The sequence below is a fragment of the Ursus maritimus genome, unplaced genomic scaffold (genome assembly GCF_017311325.1).
Source record: "Ursus maritimus isolate PB19 unplaced genomic scaffold, ASM1731132v1 scaffold_14, whole genome shotgun sequence".
Taxonomy (NCBI): Eukaryota; Metazoa; Chordata; class Mammalia; order Carnivora; family Ursidae; genus Ursus; species Ursus maritimus.
In genome coordinates this window covers 56463553-56464698 of record NW_024423786.1, presented here as the reverse complement: position 1 = coordinate 56464698, position 1146 = coordinate 56463553, and the positions used below count along the sequence as shown (strand labels likewise).

Genomic DNA, 1146 nt, shown 5'->3' with positions numbered 1-1146 from the left:
GGCTGACCCTCCTACCAGAGCCCTTGCTCCCAGCCACCCGCTGCCCTGCCATTCTCCTGAGCCCCAACAGCACCACACCCCTCCCCCCACTTCTCTGGGGGTCCCCACGCCCACCTCCCTCAACCCTTCTTCACCACCGACAGCCACGCACAATCGAGTACATGTCCTAAGGTTAGTGGTGCCCGGGGAGGGGGGGGGCGCTCGCTCCCCTGAAGCAGAAACCCTGAGGTCCCTCTCCCCCCTCCCTGTGGGGTTTCCAGCTGCATCCACCTGGCCCCCTCCCCAAAGGGCTTGGGTCAGGCAGGCGGGAGTCCTGCAGCCTCACCTTGCTCTTCCATGTGTTCCCTGCGGCTTGGTGAGGGAAGGGCCAGCTTTAAAGGCCACCGGGCTGAGCACTCATTTAGAAGCACGGATGGGCATGAGGCCGGGAGGGAGGGGGCGCTTCTGGGAGGGACCCGCACACGGATCAGTCCCCCTACTCCAGGCCTGGGTGGGGGTGAGGCACACGTGGCTGCACACACACAGGGGAGGGAGGAGCCACAGGAGGTCCTGGGGACCCAACCACAGGCCTGGAACCTTCTGCACACAGGAATCTAGACCCAGGTGTGCATAAATAACCAAGAAAAAGCCAGAAAGAAACATCCCAAAGGCACAGGTTAAATAAAGGCCACATGTCAGAAAGGCAGGGAGGACTGCTCACGGCAGGCTGCGGAACATTCCAGGCCAGGGGCAAGAACCCCCCCCAGTCCCCTTGCCCCCATGAAGCCCTCCCAGGGAGCCCCAAACCCCCAGCTCCCTGGAGTACAAGGGGGAGCAGAGTCCGAGAGACCAGGAATGGACATCAGTCCCACCCTGCCCGGGAGTCTGGGGGCTGCACCCTGGAGACTGGCAGGGGGGCCGGACTAGGGCCAACAATGCCCCCTTTTTCAGAGAGAAAGCCTGGAGGCCGGGGCGGATATGGGGCTGGGGTGTCACAGAACTGGGATCACTGAGGGGTTATGTGGTTTAGGCGTCTCGGCTCTTGGGTTCAAGAGGCGGGGGTCTGGTGGGGGCCTGGGGATCACCACCGGGGAAGGATGGGGCACTTGGTGCAGGAGGTCACGGGGGCAGGATGGTGGGGGTGGCTGTGCCTGGAGATCCTGGATT

General features: G+C 63.5%; 1 protein-coding gene across 1 annotated transcript in view; it reads right to left on the bottom strand.

The window, feature by feature from the left end:
* BTBD2 (BTB domain containing 2) overlaps positions 1-1146 on the bottom strand; it is a 28358-nt gene that overhangs the window by 25412 nt on the left and 1800 nt on the right.